This window comes from Lissotriton helveticus, chromosome 10 (genome assembly GCF_964261635.1).
Source record: "Lissotriton helveticus chromosome 10, aLisHel1.1, whole genome shotgun sequence".
Taxonomy (NCBI): domain Eukaryota; kingdom Metazoa; phylum Chordata; class Amphibia; order Caudata; family Salamandridae; genus Lissotriton; species Lissotriton helveticus.
The window spans coordinates 86,556,336-86,576,193 of NC_136071.1; positions in this window are offsets into that span (position 1 = coordinate 86,556,336).

The window sequence follows — 19,858 nt, forward strand, 5'->3', positions numbered from 1 at the left end:
GCTCATCATGGTACTATGCTTGGGACATTTCATTGAGGGAAAATATGTTACAATGGACACAGCAAGTCAGAACATTACCTTGGTCCTGAAACCACACAAGTCTTCACACATAGAGAAAAGAGAACTTTCTTCAGTAAACTTCACAGCCAATCCTATACCCGGTGGGGTAGCATGGGACAAAACTGATTACGAAATCTATGGTCCGGTTGAGCTTCTGAAGTATCCTCATCAATTTAAGATTTCACTAAGTGACTTTGTAAAACCAAGCACATTTGCTGATGATTGGGACTTTGAAAGTATTAATAATATGATGTCTGATCTAGTAATGTCAGCTAAATGTACAGAACATAATTATTTGCAAGGTTCATCTAATTACGATCAAATGTTTTGTTATAACCATTATGGTAACCATTATCTGCATAAATCTACTCAACCTAGAAATGTTTTAAAATTTAACCAATGGGAACATTGTGCAACTCCACCAAAAGGCAGTTCAAAGACATATTTTGATAAATATTCATACTTTTCAGGGTTCAACACAAGTAATGCAGAATCATTTTATTTCAAATTGTTAAATAAGACAGGAGTGAAAACCATGCTTACAAACACAAAATTAATATATTCAGACTCATTCTTTGAAAAAATGAATACATTTGGTTTTGATTTCTGGAACAATAACATTGAAACGAAAACGATCTGGGGCACAAAAGATTGGCAAGTGCAAGGTATAGAATCATTATTTAGAGCCCGCATGATCCCAGAACAAATTATATTTTTGAATGATACAATTCAACAGACATCCTGTCTTGGCCTAGCCAAGATTAAAGACTTAAATAAACCGTCTATTCCAAAACCAACATCTACCAGTAATAGCACTACGGAGGATGAGATAGACGTATCCCATATTTTAAACCAAAACAGAACACATGCTGATTGGAAACAATGGTTGATCTGGCCCACAGACACAAATAACTGTCAAGACAGATTCCTGAACAAAATACAGGGGTTCACATTGACCAGGCCAGACCCAAGATACTCCCAGAGACAACATCCAGGGATTGTAACTACTTATAGTGTGGGAAAACTCTGCGTTCAATGGCTACATACATCCACACTGTCAGAAATTAATCAACACTTAACTTTACTTAAAGAAGGTGCTGACTTGCGTGATTTCATCATGCGACCACGCAAACAGCGTCTAAAATGTTTCATAGCGGCCTCTATATATGCAGCTTACAACGAAGCTTGGAAAGTAACTCAAATTGAGACAGCAGAGAAAATACGGGAAATTGACCGTGTTAATTTGGAAAAATCACTTTCTGTTGTAGACAATGGGTTAATGACTCTGTCTTCCAGAATATATTCACTGGACAGTATTGTATCTTCTGCAATTGATATAATAGAACAAGACTTACTGATGTTGCAACACGGTCAGTCTCAATTACGTTCTATTGTACAGCTTGGCTGGACGTTACAAAATCTGCGTTCAGGCTATGTGCCTTGGCGTTTAATCAACACAACGTCACTATTTAATATCTTTAACCTTACTGATAAACAAATCAGTTTGGCACAAAAGGGTGCTGACTATACAATTCTGAGCATTGAAAAACTTGAGAGATTACCATTGACAATGTCAGAACGACCTGTCATTGAATGGATAATACATGGGATAATAAATATTCCGATAACAACTTTCCAGTTTCAATACTGCCAAAAATATATACAGGCAGGCCAGTATGAAAGGTTGGGTAAAGGATACATTAAATCCACATGGAACTTGCCCTATACACACACATGTGTCAGTAATAACGGACAGAGTGTATTTCTTAGTGGTAATAATTGTGAAAGATCGCTAAGTGGCATACTTCTGTGTCAGGGTATTAGTTTGCATGGGGCCTGTGAAGGGACTTCAAATAATCTTTCATGTCACCAGTTAGGCACACCTGCAACACAAATAGAACCATTCTTTAGAAGACTTTCGAACGGGAGTTACATTCTAATTGTAGATCACAGATGTTGTGGCTTGCTGCCAGGAAAACCTTATCTCATAAGCGTGACTTCCAGGGTCATGTGCTGTGAAAGAGTATTGTTCCCGAATGATGCTCCAGACAGGGAGGGAAGGTTATGGCCCAGTTTAAAAATCTCTTCTATTCGAATTGATACTTTAAGCAGAATGAAGACTGTGCTCCTACAGACGCCAACCCAGTTGACGTCATCAAAAGAAACGTATGATCTCCAAGTTGCAAGGACAACGGTAGAGATTCATTCAATGTTATCAACAAATAGCCCCCTACACTTCGCAGAAATGTTGAACGAAATCTTAAATATTTCTGATACAAGTGGTATCGCCAGTGTATTTAAGACAGTTTTTTCAGGCGCTTTAACTCCATTCAAAGCGATCCTGGGTATTTTTCCAAATTTCGTCCATTCCATCTTTGGCGGACTTCCACTCCTGTTGGGACTCGTAGCAGGCATTTTATTCTTGCTACTCTTGCTTCGTTATGGCAAGCCATGTCACAGACAAGACTCCAGCTACAATGGAAGAAACGATCCTAGCTATCCGCTACCGGGACCGCATAACTAAAGTCCTTGGCTTAGCCCGGCTACGAGATCTGAATATGACCTGGTTTCTTTCATTCAGACCCATCTGGCAGAATTGTGTTATGCCTGTATTAAGGTGCATGCTATGCGGCGAAGAATGCGTGTTAGACACCTGTCTTACACTACAATCAGACGTACCATTGGATGCAGATACTTTGTTGGGTCCGGTAAAGGCTCATGCATTGTGCTGTCCCCAGCGGCTACCTATCCTGATGACGGCATTCGTGGAAACTTCACCACTGCGATTGAAGGGTAGTGAAGTACAAGATGAAGGCAGCATCGACCAGGTACGACCTTCTGTAAGCAGTTCTGATCAAACCATCAGTGAAAGCAATCATGCGCGTGACTGCATGGTAGCGACATTTTCTAACCTAGTCGAACTCTCACCTGAAGCTGTAGACTGTTTTTTCGAGAATCTATCTGAAATGATGTTTTCACCGGAACAGAGAGAATGATTTTAAACAAACTTGCACACGGCGTTCCCTGAACTCTGAATTTGGCCTTCAGCCTTTTGAAAACAAAGTGACTGTGAACTATTTTTTCTCTTCTCCCCTGAATAGCAAAAACTTTTTTTTTCCAAAATTCCAAAATATTTACCTTTTTGGCACTTATCTTCTGCTTAAAGTAAAACTATTCTTAGAGAACAGAACTTCTATTCTTAGGAATACTAGAGTAATTACATTACCTCAACCTCTAGTTTATATGCAATACATTGTGTTTATATGTGATGAGATGGTCTCTCAATTTTCTTCTGTATCAAGAGCCATTTCATGTGTAATTTCGCAAATCGTTCATGCTGATATAATATGTGCATCTCCTTATTGAATGATTATACTGCTTGAATGCATACAGTACCTATACTCATTTCGTGCGTTTTTGCATACGCCATTTTTTAAAACAACAAAAAAAAAAATTTATATGTTTTTTGGGGTGGTCCGGTATACAAATGCACTGTTAGTTATGTTTACTATTGCTTAGGTTAGTAAATATGTACATAATTTCGTGGAGTGGGTGTAGTGTGTTTATCTAGGATCACTGAAATAATATCGAGGGACAGAATATCGACCAACAAAAATATCGTTGACAAAATATCGAGAGACAAAATATCGAGTTTCTATCTACAAACAGGTAAGTACAAAAATATCGAGTTAAAAATATCGTTTACAAAAATATAGTTGTAAAAAATATCGACTTTAATAAAAACAATGTTTAATTACATTAATATAAAAAATTAATTACTAAAATATACTTAACAATACTTAAAATAACTTTTAATAATTAAATAATTAATGAAAGTAAAACAATAATATTTTTTTAATCATATTTCTTAAAACATATATATATATATATAGTAACAAAATTTAATTAAATAATAGCCAATATTATTAACGTACAAATACAATAGAGTAAAAATTACTATTCCCACTCCAGTGGGTGCAACAGTAGGGAAAGCGTTGGATAGCGTAGGGGTTAAAATTACTATTCCCACTCCAAGGAGTGCAACAGTGGGTATATGACGTTACAACGCAACTTTTACAACGCACTACCATTACAACGTAAGTATTGGTAAGTATATAATAATTTTTATAATTTAAATTATTTAAAATTAATTTAATATAATTTAATTTAATTTCATTTCATTAAATTAAATTAATGTAAATTTAATTTTACTTTATTTTTACACTGTACCCCTGTACCCCAAAAACCCAAAACTGACCCTGAACCCTAAAAAAAACCCTTTACCCAAAACCCCAAAACTGACCCTGAACCCTAAAAATATCCCTTTACCCAAAAACTAAAAACTGACCCTGAACCCTAAAAATACCCCTTTACCCAAAAACAAAAAACTGACCCTGAACCCTAAAAATACCCCTTTACCCAAAAACTAAAAACTGACCCTGAACCCTAAAAATACCCCTTTACCCAAAAACTAAAAACTGACCCTGAACCCAAAAAATACCCCTTTACCCAAAAACTAAAAACTGACCCTGAACCCTAAAAATACCCCTTGACCCAAAAACCAAAAACTGACCCTGAACCCTAAAAATACCCCTTTAATTTAACATAATTAGCAATTAATCAATTAAATTAAATTAATTACCAATTACATTGTAAATAATTAACAAATATTATTTAATTACCAATTAATTAAATATTACTACCAATTAATACATTTACATATTTAATTAATTATAATTAAATTACTTCCCACCCTATTCCCCTATAAACCCACAACCTGCTACAGGAAATAAATTATTTTAATTTACATAATTAGCAATTAATCAATTAAATTAAATTAATTACCAATTAAATTTTAAATAATTAACAAATATTACTTAATTACCAATTAATTAATTATTACTACCAATTAATAAATGTACATATTTAATTATTTATAATTAAATTACTTCCCACCCTATTCCCCTATAAACCCACAACCCGCTACAGAATAAAATTACACAATAATTAAAAAAAAATCATTAATTAAAAATAATTATAACATAAAATGACACTTTTCACACATATTATAACATAAAAACACTATAAATAATTAAATATTATTTAAAAAACGATATTTTTTTACTATCTAGATTATATACTTGGATATTTTCACTTTCTATATTATTTACAGTCGATATTACTTCACTTACCTTAAAAACGATATTTTGACTGTCGATATTCTGTCCTGTCGATATTTTGTCCAAACGATATTTAAAACTCGATATTCTGTCCAAACGATATTTTGGAGTCGATATTATGTCTGTGCACCGTTTATCTAGGTACCTATATTGATACTCCTATTTCTGACCCTTGTCCGGTTATTAATTCACTAGTGTCCATACAACGGCACAGAAACCCGTCTTCAGATTAGGTCATAGCGCATGCTGTCACATTAAGCAAGCACTATCCCTTCAGCCCCCTAGAGAAGCACACCGAGTTCTCAAAACAAATCAAACCTCCAACAGACCTGGGAAATCCCCGCGACCATTGTTTTGATTTCGCTCGAGAACTCCTGCAAAGAATCTAAGAACGACCAGTCCTTATGACATTCTTGCTGACGTCTTATGTCCATCCTTACGTCAAACACGGCACCTTTCACGTATAAATATACCGACGTTGCCCTAAGCTAAGACACGGTGGTGACGAGCTTGGAGCAACGCTACTTGCCGGAGAGCCCAGCTGATGCAGAAAAGCCCACGGACGCTGCCCCTCCCTTTTGACGCGCTGAGAGAGATGCTGCCTTTTCTCCTGCCGAGAAATCCAGCCTCCGGCGTTTCCAGCTGCCCTCGCGGGTAACTGGGATATCGAGTCCTGAGACAGAGATACCAACCCTCCAGCCTTCCAAATCCCAGGTACTGAACTGACTAACCCCTTACAGAGAATTCTTGAATCAGATTCTTGGCAAAGCAAACTTAACTTAAACTGCTACTTACTTACTCCCTCCCAAGTATTAGGCTTAGGTCAGGTACACCGGGGTAGGCGTAGTTAGAAGCACCAGTTGAGTACGATTAGTCAATGTATATATGTATGTATATCTTTTATCCATTTTAGTATCATATGGCTAAGAAACCATATAAATGCTTTTACAGTATTATTTTATAATTCTGTTTTTACTGTATGCACTTTACTTAACTATAAGTATTGCAATAATAGCGATTCATTTCTCTTGTATGAGAAAAGAGACTGATCAATAAATAACATCTTTTATTGAACCACGCCCATCTCTTATTTCTCTACAAACTGGTGAAACTAAGAATGCACGTACTGACTGAGTAAAATAAGTTGTCTTTTGTTTTCACACGACTCTAGAGATATACTCTTGATAAGGGGAGAACAAAGTTGTCATGTTCTATGGTTGTCAGAAACTAAATCCCTTCTTGTCTATCCAGGGAGGTTAAACTCCTCCTTGCCTATTCGAGAAAGTTTCTAGTGAACTCTGAGCTAGCTGGCACACATAACTTTAAGTCTAATATCGTCAGTAGAAGACCTAGTTAACCACAGTCCTACGTCTATACTATTGAAGATATTATTCCAATGCGCAGAGCCTATTGGGAAAATAGGAACTACACTACAACAGCATCTGGCACACACATTCCCCTGAGGGAACCGATTTGTTTGCTAATCTGGGACAGAGTGAGTACCATTGCCCGTCTTTGATGACCAGAACAGCCAACGTCATGGAAACAAAAGAGAGAAAACATCACTCATTTCTGATAGAGAACAAATTGCGGCAGTGCAAGCTTGGCACTCATTGTGGTTACACCGGTTGCACCACTCTGAAGCTGGCACTGATTCCCCTCATGTCTCTTTAATCCATTGCCAGACACTCCCTGCCCCTTTATCTCGCTCTTGCAGGTTTCTGTTTTCTACCCTTATGAAGGTTTTTGTGTTGGTATACATTACTTTAAATCAATAAAAAAAGATGTATAAAATAGTGCTTCGAAGTATATACCTTAGTATTTCACACTCAGACCGTATGTAGTGCAAACAGTTTTATTATGTGTCCATTAAAAGATGTACTCCAGAGTTCAGCTGGTATTTACAAGTTTGTGGATGAGATAATCCGTCGCAAACATGACAAATATTCTGTCTGCCTTATTGCAAGTGCATTGCAGCCTATGGCTCGTGCAATACAGTGGAACCGATTATCTACCTTTTTGACTGTGCCTCTTATTGGCCAAACTCGAAATAAGGTGCTAAATCTTTGTTACCAAGAAGCTTCAAATGAGTCCATCAGTTAAAGCCTGTACTGTCTCCCAAGCAGCCTTTACATTTGCTGATTAACCAATTTGACACATTTTCATTTCTCCGAGATAGCAGGCATCCTGGTGAAAAGGCTTGTATATTTCTTCAGCAGTCTGATTCCTCCCTCAGCTCAGCAGTACAGGAGGCCACTTGCCTTCCCTTCCTGCTGAAGGCACCTGAAGGTTGTCATAAACTGTTCTGGGACAGTGTTTTTAAATTCAAATTTGTTTTATTGGTTTCAAAAGCAATGACAGGCAATACATCGTGATAGAAAGGCATCATGCAAGGGAAGCGTCCGAGACAGATATACAAGGCTTCTCCACCAATCGAGCTGCAAACAAGGTACATAAGCCATGCTATGAATAAGCTGTAAGAATCATATTTGCCAAGCGTAGCAGAGAAATAAAACTTCAACAACAGAACCCCCACACTCCCACCCCCCTTCAACCCCCCCACCCGAGCCGGTGTGCCAAAATAGAAAAACAAGCGCCAAGCCACCCGTAAGGGATTTAGTGTGACCCATCAGGAGGCCGTGGAAGACCATCAGGAATCTCTGTGAGGCGTAACAAGCGGAGATATCTAGGGCACGTGATCTCATTGAATTCAGAGTAGAGGAGGGACAACAATGGTAGCCATACTTTCCGAAACGTGTCTGCGGACTGTGTGAGTGTAGCCTGAATGCGCTCCACGCCTAGCGTAAACCAGAGTTTATGCAGCCAATCCGTGTGGGAGGGTTTGGTGGAGGATCCCCAGATTGACAGAATGTGTTGTGTTGCCGCCTGCATCGCAATCCCCATCTGACGCCCTCGGATTGATTTCAGGGGGAAAGTGAGTGCATTGGGAAGCCTAAGATAGCATATGCAGGGAAACATGGGATTTCAGTATCAAAAGTTTTATCTACATCATTCAAGACTGTAGTCCAGTAATCTTTGACTTCCCGACAGTCCCAGAGGAGATGAGTCATGGTACCACGTTCCCCGCAGCCCCTCCAGCAAAGCGCACTACGAGCTGGGTTCCCCTTGTTGAGCCTGACAGGAGTAAGATGCCAGTAAAGGGCCAGTTTCACCGCTGCCTCTCTGCCCGCTGTGTTACGTGTAGTGTGGGATGCCCTAAAGTATATAGAGCTCCATTCCCGGGTCGACAAAGTCCTCTCCAATTCCGCCTCCCAGCGTCGCTGCCCCGCCGCTCGACCCGAGGTGTCTGGGGGTGTGAGCATTTTGTAAAGGTCCGAGATAAGATGTTTGTCTGATTCCCTTGTCACCAGCCACCGCTCAAAACTGGTCATATGTCTGCACACCAAAGGAGCATAATCTGGGTGCGTGAGCCAATGCCTGAGTTGAAAGTATTGGAACAAGTGGGGAGAGACAACATCATAACCCTTTGACAGTTCGGAGAGAGGGAGAAAGCCCTGCAAGTCAAAGAGATGGCCTGCCGATCTTCAGCTCGTGCCTCGCCACTGCAAAAAGGTGTGGGGGTCCGTGCCCGGTGGGAATTCGGGGATGTCCAGGAGGGGGGTGAGTGGGAAGGGGAAGGTTGTCAGCTCTCTTTTAACAGCAACCGTGTCCCACACGCGTAGAATAGTGCGAGTGATGGGAGATTTCTGGATATATTACGGTCGGTCCTGGCGGCGGAGGAATGGGATTTTCCAAAGAGATGTCCGGGCCATCACTCTATCTTGAAATAACCATTGCTTTTCGGATTCCGGCCTATACCACTCTACCAAATAACGGAGTTGGGAAGCCTGGAAATACTGCTGGAGATTGGGAATCCCAAGGCCCCCCTCCTCGAAGCTGCGGTACGCCAGTTGTTTGTTTAGACGCGGTCGTTTTCCCCCCCAGATGAAATGGTGAAAGGCAGATTGTAAATTAGCAATAGCCCCAGCTGGAGGGGCTACCGGAATGGTCTAGAAGATGTACAAAAACCTGGGTATGGCCGACATTTTCACTGCCGTGACTCGGCCCAGCAAAGAAAGCGGTTGTTTAGCCCATCGCGAGAGGTCAGCTCGAAGTCGGGATGAGAGGGTGTCGTAATTGAGGGAGACCGTCGAGTCCGTGGAAGAGGTAAGCGTGATGCCCAGATAGGGGAGTCGCGTGGTCGTCTGCAGACCTCCGCCATGCGATGGTGCCTCGACTAGATCTCGGGCATTCCTACCTAAGGGCAATATCAGCGATTTCCCCCTGTTGATTTTAAAGCCAGATATGGCGCCAAAGGAGTCAATCTCTTCCAAAAATGCAGGGATTGAGCGTTCCGGGTTGTCGAGAGCGGCAATAATATCGTCGGCGTAAAGGCCGATCGTGTGGGGCTCCCCGCCAAAAGTGATGCCGTGAAAGTTGGGATTATCGCCGATCTTTTGCGCCAACGGCTCAACGTAGAGGGCAAATAAAAGGGGTGAGAGTGGACACCCTTGCCTTGTGCCTCTTTGGATTTTGAAGGGACTGGAACGGAAGCCATCCAAGCGGACCTGTGCGGAAGGACGGTGGTAACAGCTCGCAATCCAGGATTGGAAGTGGTCCCCAAGCCAAAAGCGTGCCAGTACCCGTTGTAAAAAGGTCCAGTCAACGCGGTCAAACGCCTTTTCAGCGTCAATGGCCACAAGATCCAAATCCGATTGCGGGAACTGGGCCTTGTCAATCAAGTGTAGGATCCGCTTGGTATTGTCGCTACATTGGCGGCTCGGGACAAAACCGGATCGGTCGGGTTCCAGAATCCCAGGTAGGCACGGCCTGAGGCGTGCGGCTAATACCCCGGTGAAAAGCTTCAGGTCCAAATTGAGGAGAGAAATGGGGCAAAATGCCAAGCAGTGTGTGGGGTCTTTGCCGGGTTTAGGCAGCACCACGATTTCGGCTGCCAACATATCTGGGGGGATGGAGCCCGGTCCAGTAAAGGAATTGAAGAGCCGAGTCAAGGTTGGAGCGAGCAGCGAGTTAAAGGTCTTATAAAAACCAGCCGAGAAGCCGTCAGGCCCCAGAAATTTAATAGGGCGGAGGAGGGAGATAGCTGCCAGCACCTCCTCCAGACGGATGGAGCCTCCAGGGCGTCCACCACTCCCGGGGAGAGTGCGGTGACCTCCGCTGTCTCCAGATAGCTGTCGATATCCTCGCTCGAGACATTATCAGCGTGGTATAGTGAGGCGTAGAAATCTCTGAATGTTTCCACAATCCTTGTCTCCCCCTCAACCGCCATGCCATTGTCGTCCCGGAGGCCGGAGATCTTCGAGTGTTGTGACTTGGCCTTCAGTTTACTGGCCAGAAGTCGGCCAGTTCTATTCCCCCCGACGTAGTACGAGTGGCGCAGTCGGAGAGCCGCGAATTCCGCCCTGTCAGTATCTAGGCTGGCTAATTGGGCCCTGGCGGCTTTTAACTGCTTCCACACCCGAGGAGCCCCGGTGCGACTGTGAACTCTCTCGAGTTCAGAAACCTGGGAGGAGAGGTCCTCCCGCTTCGCTCTACGAGCCTTAGCCTCCGCCGCCGCTATTGCAATGAGGTCGCCACGGACCACAGATTTCAGCGCTCCCCACAGAGCCGGGATTGGCGTCTCCGGCGTGTCGTTAATGGCTAAGTAATCTGTGATGCAAAAACGGATTTGTTTAGTCACCTCCGGGCGTTGTAACAGAGTCTCGCGTAGTCTCCACGCCCCCGGGGGACGACCAGGGCTGGGAAGCTCGAGCAGTATTTCAACGGCATCATGATCGGTTCGAGCGGCAGGGACAATGTTAACGTCAACTAGAGAAGTGGCCAGATCGGAGGAGCCTAGGAAGTAGTCGAGCCTGGCGTAAGTGCGGTGCACGTGGGTATAAAAAGTGAATTGAGATGCAGTAGGGTGTTTAGCCCTCCATAAATCCACCCAGCCCCGCTCATGTAGCCAAGCCTTACCTGCGCTGGATAGGGCGCCCGCGTCTCCATACCTGTGCCCAGACCTATCCATATGAGTGTCGAGCACCAGGTTGAGGTCCCCTCAAGGAGCAAGAGAGGGTCAGGGGACTGAAGCGTCTCTGAAATGGCACCTTTCATAAAGGGCTCCTGACCTGTGTTAGGGGCGTAAAAGGAGCCGATGGTGAGATGTTGATCGCCAATGTAAAAGTTGTAAGCCAGGAGTCTACCCTTAATTTCCCCCACTTTATCCCCTATCCGTCCTCTGAAGTGCCTAGAAACCAGAATGGCCACCCCTGCCTTCTTCGATTGAAGTGAGGAGAAAAACTGCTGTGAAAAACCGCGGGAGCGCATTCTATGCCAGTCTTTAGTGAGCAAATGGGTCTCCTGAAGCAAACAAATCCCCGCCCCCGAGTTCTCCAGATAAGAGATCACTGCCCTCCGCTTGATGAGATTGTTCAAGCCCTTCACATTAAGGGTCAACACTTTCAAAACAGAGTTAGCCATTACAAATCAGGTAAAGGAGAGGCGTTGTATGAGGACGGCAGCGCCGCGCCCTGAAACAAGGGAAAGTGTTACAAACCCAGACTGTGGAACCCCCTGTGACACCGGCTACCCTCCCTCCCCTCCCGCCCCACCCCTCCCACCCCCCCAAAGACACCCATCCCTCCCTCGAGAAACCCCAACCCCAAAAAAACCCCAGGCCCAATAACCAATCTCCCACCTCCCTCCACCCGGACCCCAACTTCCCAACTGTGTGGATACAATGTCCCAGTCCTGTCAGTCCAACACAGGTCTGTGGTAATAATACCTAATGGGGTGAAGTCCAGTGGCAGCCGTCGTGGCCCCCCGCCCATCACCCCCGCCTAGCATGGAACAGTGCTGTGATAATCCCCCTCAGCAGGGAAAGTCAATCAGAGGACGATGTCTCTTTGGCCACTTCTAAAATGGCTGTAGCTCTCTCCTGTGAGATAATGTGGGCCTCAGGCTTGGAGAGGAGGTCCGGGGAGCGCCTCCGGCCCACCGTCTGCCAACCTCCCCGGGAGGATCCTTGGGAGGGCTGCACTGGCAATGCGTCCTCTACCGTCTCTATGTCCAATAGTGCACAAGTGTCCTTGAGTGAACGCTGAAGAACCGGTTTTCTTAGAGCCCAGCGGTGCCAGGGACACACCCGAAGTCTTCGGATTCTCCTGTCTTGGAATACAGAGACACGGAATACTTCTGAATGGCGTCAAAGATCAAATTTATTAGCTGCAGCTAGTAACAGTAATCCCAGCAATACAACACGGTGTACAACTCAGGAAACTGCTCAATTTCATAGAGCAAGACATCACTTTTTATACACCATATTCTCATTAAAAATGTACACCCACTGCGCAAAATTCTGACCAATAGGACACATTTTCTAACTGAGTATCACATTAACAAAAACCCAATTTACAGTAACCCAACCCAAAAGTTAATTATTAGGACTGTCCCAAATTCAATTTCCACAAGCCGGACAAACCCATAATTGAAAGCACTACCCATGTAATGAAAAGTCGTAAGGAAAGAAACAATTCAGATGTTGAGTAGGATAAGATATGTGCAAGAGCACTAAAAGTTAACGATATCCTGAACATTGATTGGCAATTTTAGACAACGATCAGCCAGAGAAATTGGCTTCGTGAAAGGGTCAGTTTCAGGTGACGGGGTCAGCATCTTTGCAATTCACTCACAAGTCAGAAAAGGGCCTGTTAATGCATACATGAACAATGAGGCCCATGCAACTTTGTTTGTTCGGTTACCTCCACGGCCTACGTGAGGGCAACACAAAAATGGCGTCACGAACAACTCAAACAAAATGGAGTCTGGTTCGAAATCACAGAACCTCAGACCCTCCTTTTGCCATTACGTAGGCAATAACCTAAACTCACGTCAATCTGAATCCAGGTCTATATCTATTCTCATCAGGTCATCAAGGTGTTGCTTTAACATCATCTTATTATCCTTCACTTCTCTCGGGACTGGTCTTCTCACACAGATCGTAGCACAAAGACTACAAATGGCGGGACCACACTGGATGCATAAGCAACACGAGAAAAGGATTGCTAAAGTCATGCCAAGAAACATCAGAATCTTCCATCCCCATTTGGACAGCAGTTCCCAAAACCATTCTATCAATGACCAGTTTCCTTCGTCTACATGTATAGACTCAGCGGACTTATGTAACCTCAAGATGGCTTGGTACACTGTCGGGCGTTATCTGGTATGAAAACACAGCAACTAGACCCGATCAATTTACATACCCCACCTCTATCTGCAAGTATAATATCTAAAACAAAGCGGTTCAGTAATGTCATAAGGCGTTCCGCTTGAAGCTCAGCTGTAATATTGCTAAGGGCACCTGCAGTCTCATTTATAGTGGCCTCGACCACTCTCATAAGCTGACGAATATTTCTACTATTAGCCATAGGACCCCAAAAGGGCAGAAAACCCTTAAAGAAGTCCCCAACTTCTTGTGCGACAGTATCTTTTGCATCGATAACACCTCTACCATATCTTGTCTTATGGTAATTGAAAGTAGCTGTATACGTAGGGGGAAGCAAAAATGCCACATAACATGTGCCTGAAAAATCAGGAGGCAACCATGTATATGCTCTGTCGTGACAAACAAAATACGTGCCTTTAGCTGGCACGAACGGTGGAGATTTCTGGGACGTATAGACATTTGTGTGAACACACACACTCTTACCAAGCTGAGCTCTCGGATTCTGACCATTACCTTGCAGACAAAAATGACCTCGGTGGGGTACAATCCAAATAGGAGGAGACCTTTTCTGTCTCTCTTTTTCTGTCAGACTAATGCTATATCTCGTCTTGTTCCAACCAACATATGCTCGTACCTCATCTTTAGGGATAGCATTATACGCATCAATATTTCTGATCATATCTACTATTCCCTGTATCAAGGCATTATTACTCGCATTATCTTTGACGGAACGTACAGGAGATGCTTCATTCACATAGATAAACATTGCTTGGAGTGCCCATACTGACCCATTAGGCGAAAAAGGCAAAACCAAATATGGCATTCCCTTATCTACCGTATGTGGCATAAGACCACAAACCCAACAATTTGTGGTATTTACGACTAACTGATGCTGATGCAACATCTGTATGAACGAATTGTTTACAAATTCTGATCTTCGTGTCTGTTCATGTTCAGGCAACGTATGAAACTCATGTGGGGAAACAGTAGAAAAAGAAAGAGTAGGTTGGGAGGTAGATGCAAGCGTCTGTTGTATAACATAGATAATCTAACCCACACAAGCTAACGTAATATTCAAAAGCATTAGAAAACACAGTATTAAAAAACATTTGTTACGGATCAATGTACACATTTTCACTTTAAAATTGATTCTCTTAATACTCTTATCAGACTCAAAAGACTCCATCCTCTAATGTGCTGCTCACGGCTATTACCTTCTTCACTTAAGTGTGCGCCAAGATCGCACTAACGACCCTGAACCACAGACCTTATGTCAATACGTGGCTCACCCCTTAAGGCTGTACCGCGACCCTGCAGCTCAGTCTGGATGGTGACTCGAAAAAGAAAAAAGTAAAAAAAGTCTCTTGATCTGACAAGGTGTAATTCACTACATAAAAAAAAAATTCAATCTTTATTGTCCATTTATGTATCTTTTTTCGATCTCAGATTGTAGCGCTCTTTGCCAGGCACAGTTTGATCCTTAAAAAGGATTTCCTGATTCGTTGTGTCAAGTCTCAAGGGCAAAGGCACATCAGCTTGCAGTATGTCATCATCCTCGCGTTCTGACTGAGTCCATGTCAAATGTGCATCACTAAAAGGTACAAATCTAGGAACTCTTTCACATTCAACGTCGGCTATACCATCCCTCACCCACTTATCATACGGTAAGGGCAAAGGGACCTTCTTGCAATGGGTAGCATGTACCCAGTTTTTTTTACCAGCTACTCTAGTTACTAACAGAACCTAATAGGGACCAGTCCATCGTGGCTCCAAATGCTTAGTTCGCTGGAAGTTTTTCGTTAGCACGTATTGTCCAGGTTGAATCGTATAGCCTGGATCTGCAGTAGCTGTCGGCAAACTGTCATAGACCTGTTGGTGGAGAACACGTAATTTAGCAGTCAAGTCATGTAAGTAATCCACCAACATAGGGTACTCAATATTGCTGTATTCCTTGGGACGAGGCACACCCCAAATATTCGCTGGACGACCCAAAACTATTTTGTATGGGCTAAGTCCCACACGAGAATGCACTGTCATCCTTGTTGACAAAAGAGCCAACGGCAAAGCATCCGGCCATGTAAGAGCAGTGCTCGCTTGTACCTTAGCTATTTTCAGCTTCAAAGTACCATTATAGCACTCGACAAGTCTAGCAGACTGGGGGTGATTCGCAGCATGAAATTTCTGATTAATACCCAAACCAACACACACTTTCTTCATGATTTGACCCACAAATTCACTCCCATTGTCGCTCCATACAATTCTCGGCAAACCATACCTAGGAAGTACTCTTTAAGCAAAACCTTGGCTGTAGACAAGGCAGTATTATCCTTTAGGGGGTAGGCCTCTATCCATCTGGAAAAGACGCAAACAACCACAAGGACATACTTCAAATTGTTGCATCTCTCCATGTGAATGTAATCTAACTGTATCACTTCAAATGGATACGTTGGAGGAGCAAAATGACCAGCTGGAGTTGGAGTTCCCTTGCCAGAATTATGCATCAGGCAAATCATACAATGCTTCACCAGATTCTCATCACATTTAGGAATTCCAGCATTCTGCCATACTGGAGCCAACAACTTGCATATCCCTTTCGAACTAATGTGAGCCATTCCATGAGCCATAGTAACCACTGGGAGCACATACGCATCAGGCAACAACCATCTCTGGTGCTCCGACAACTCAACCCAACAACCTGTCGAATCCAAAATACCCGTACTTTCTCTCCACATGCTCACTTCTTTCTCAGTAGCTTTAGCCTGAATCATCTTCACACTTTCTATTGTGTCTTCACACATTCCACCAGCCATAACCCAATTAGCAGGGCCCGCAACATACATTCGACTCGTCATGTCTTTCGCGGTTTCCTTTGCAACTTCATCCGCAAACGCATTCGCTCGACCTACTTCGTCCACAACTTTCTTATGCGCACTACACTTCACAATTGCAATCTGCTTTGGGAGAGTAAGTGATTCCAAAAGTTCATTCACCAACTGCCCATGCTGTATTTTCGTTCCATGGGAAGTAAGAAATCCTCTCTCTCTCCACAAACGTCCGAAACTGTGGGCAACACCAAATGCATACTGGCTATCAGTGTAAACATTCACTTGCTTTCCCTCTGACAACACACACGCTCTAGTCAATGCAATCAACTCTGCTGCTTGCGCAGAATTCTGTGCTATGCGTGCTGTTTCAACAACTGTATGTAAAGTTGTGACAGCATATGACGCAGTCGTCTCACCATTCGGAAGCTTGAAACACGAACCATCTACCCATAAGGTACCATCAATATTCGTAAGAGGAGTATCTTTCAAATCAATTCTAGCCTTCGTTTCTTCCTCTGTACGAAGAAAGCAATCATGCTGTTCCTGAATATCTGTCTCTACAGAAATCGGTAACAACGTAGCTGGATTCAACACATTACATCTTTTGATGTGTACTTGACTAGCCAACAATGTCAACTCATAACCTGAAAGACGTGCACTAGTAAGGTGCTGTGTCTTGGTCCTGTTTAATAAGGTATCCACTGCATGTGGGACCATCACAATCAGCGTATTATCCAATACCAAACCAGCAGACTGTCGGATAGAAACAGCCGCTGCCGCTGTAGCTCTCAAACATCTCGGCAACGCTTTAGCAACCGGATCTAACGTAGCTGAAAAATACGCACATGGGCGTTGCTTGTCTCCAAACTGTTGCGTCAATACTGACAATGCACAACCTTCTCTCTCGTGAACATACAACGTGAAAGGCTTACTGTAGTCCGGAGTACCCAATACCGGAGCCGAACACAATGCATCACGTAATTCAGAAAAACTTTTCTGACATTCATCAGACCAAGGGAGAGGGTACGGAGTATCTTTAAGAGTCAATGCCAACAAAGGTTTCGCTAGCAGGGAAAAATTGGGGATCCATTGCCTACAATACGAGGTGATACCTAAGAAGGCACGCACTTCTCTCTGTGTGGATGGCACACTCATTTGCGCAATCGCTTGAATTCGTTCTGGGGTCAACCTTCTTCCCTCCTTCAACAAGAGATGACCTAAGTAGGTTACTTCTTGTCCGCAATACTGTAACTTTGAAGGTGACACTTTATGATGAAGGTCAGACAAATGTCGTAACGAAGAAAGAGTAGCTTCTTTACAAATCTCTTCATCATCAGCAGCGACCAGCAGATCATCAACATACTGGATAAGAGTAGCACCAGAAGGCAACACAAAACTATCAAGCTGAGTTTTCAACGCCTGACTATAGATGGAGGGACTTTCACAATAACCTTGAGGAGCTCTCTTAAACCGGAAGCTGCGGCCTCCTAAAGAGAAGCCGAAAATATCTCTACTCTCCTCGGCAATCGGAATACTGAAGAAAGCATTCTTCAAGTCGATAACAGAAAACCAGGCTGCCGAAGCAGGAATCAGAGTCAACAAAGCAGTGATATCAGGGACAACAGGAAACTGTGGCACCACAATCTTATTCACTTCTCGAAGATCGATCACAAACCGATACACAGGTGGCTGAGAAGCATCAGTACGCTTAAGGACAGGCAGAACAGGACTGTTACACACATTACCTCTCGTTTCTGCAATTACACCCTTCTCAACCAAATCATAAACATTGGTCAAGCCAGACAAAGGTGCGCCAGGAAGTTTAGAGTGCATAATAGAACTCTTCGTCGTACCAGTATCCAAAAGAAAAGGTTCTGCCACACCTAATGTAATCACTTCAACATAAGGTCCACTCTGGTCTACTGGAACTGACACTACTCCCTCTCTTTGCCCATGGCTGTCCTAACTATCATTATAACCAGCACTCTCACTCTCGACATAATAATCATCAACATAGTACTGTGCAGACTGACCACTCGGAACATTCTGTCTGTCAAAATAATTCGCAGAATTCTGAAGGGAAGAGGAACGCTCATTCTGGGGTAACACACCACGTCCCCTACCCCTAGGAGCTTGCTGGAAACCACCACGACCTCTCTGACCAGATACACCATTCGCACGCTGTAGCAAAGCCGGACAACTATTCTTGAAATGACCTTCCTCTCTGCAATAAGCACACTGATTAGGACCAGGAAAGAATCGCGGAGCATAAGGCTCAGGCTTCTGTAAGAATCTCTGAAACTGTGGAGGTTGCTGAAACTGAGGCTGATTCTGACGAGGCGGATAAGCTTGCTGCAAAAGAACTTTCGTCTTTAGATCTTTAGTTTTCTTCTCTGCTTTATCCTTCTCATCTTTATCCCTATTCTCATAATATTGTGCAGTAGCCAATATCTGGGCCGACGAAGAAACAGCCCATGAACTCTCAGAGTCCTTTAACTTATTAGAAAGTTCGGGAAGCAAATTAAAGACAAATTTGTCCACGAACAACCTTTGACCACCTTCCGTACTCATGTCCTGACCACTATGATCAATAAACGTTTCTTCAAACCTCATGAAGAAATCAGATACACTCTCGTCTTTCTTTTGTTTGCATGCTGCTAACTTGTCCCAATTCACTCGTAAAGGAGGCATCATAGTTTTCATTAAATTAATAATTCTACCAGGTAATTCTGCAACTAAGGGCTCAGGTTTAGCACCTCCTACCTGCCGACCATCTGCAGCAACAATATTAGCCCACGTATCTCCTAATTCTGCCGCATGATTCTCATGACGAATCTTTGCCCACAAAGGTTGAGGAACTACATTACCCATCAACATATCTATATCAGCTAAATTCATAATACAGGCATCAACTGTCTGGGACAACTCCTTGTAATAACCGGCAGTATTCTTACGGGGGTCAGGTAAGGTCTGCTTAAGAGCCAAGACCTCTGCTCTTTTCCAAGGGACATGTACCCATACGCGCTGGAAATGAGCTGGCTCAGCTTGAATACCCAAATTTACATTAGCAGCAACTGCCTCTCTCCATACCGGGGGAACCTCTCTCATGGGGTACTGCTTCACTTTCCTCCTAACAGAAGAATCAGGTTCGTACAATGTCTGAGGCGGTAATCTAGACCTAAAAACAAGTATCGTCTCCACGGCATCTGTAACATCAGATACCACTATCGTCCCTTTAGCAAATTCGGACTGAACATCAAGCACTTCCTGCGGAATCGGACCCAACTCCTTACCTTCCCATTCCTGACGGAGAAAAGTACACATTACATCAAAAACATACCTTTGCTTAGGCGGCTCCCACTGAAAGAAAACATCCATAACGGCTGGCAAATTATACCTGGAAGCATTTAAAATCCATCTACGAGCCAACAAGTCCAACACTGTCCGTTCCTCGGAACTAGGAAGCTGACTACGACTCTGCTTACGTTCCGAAACAGGGGTCATATTCAATGACCCAAACAATGGAGACAACAGATTAACAACAGTCTCAGTCATTCGTTTTCGAG